Genomic DNA, 339 nt, shown 5'->3' on the forward strand with positions numbered 1-339 from the left:
ATATCAAGCATTCAACCTTACAAAAGAAATATCTCTTTTAGACGAGTCACATCACTTCTTTTATGCGTACATACGTACGTACAAACATACATGTATGTATGTATGTATATATGTAGACATTGCTACTGTTTTTCTTGAAGCTTAACAAAGATGCAAATGCACCTCTATTGTAGGTAACAGGCCATTTTCTCCAGAAGCACGTAATGAATGAAATTTCCCATCTGGGTTCAGTCCTGGCTTTAGCATTTCCAGGCAACTTGCTTGACAAAGAAGAGACGGGCAGCGAAGAAATAGGTGTTGTTGTACATTTTAAAAATATTATTTTTATTGCTGATCTTT

The sequence above is a fragment of the Populus euphratica genome, unplaced genomic scaffold, assembly GCF_000495115.2.
Source record: "Populus euphratica unplaced genomic scaffold, PopEup_1.0 scaffold5.1, whole genome shotgun sequence".
In the NCBI taxonomy this organism is placed as follows: Eukaryota; Viridiplantae; Streptophyta; class Magnoliopsida; order Malpighiales; family Salicaceae; genus Populus; species Populus euphratica.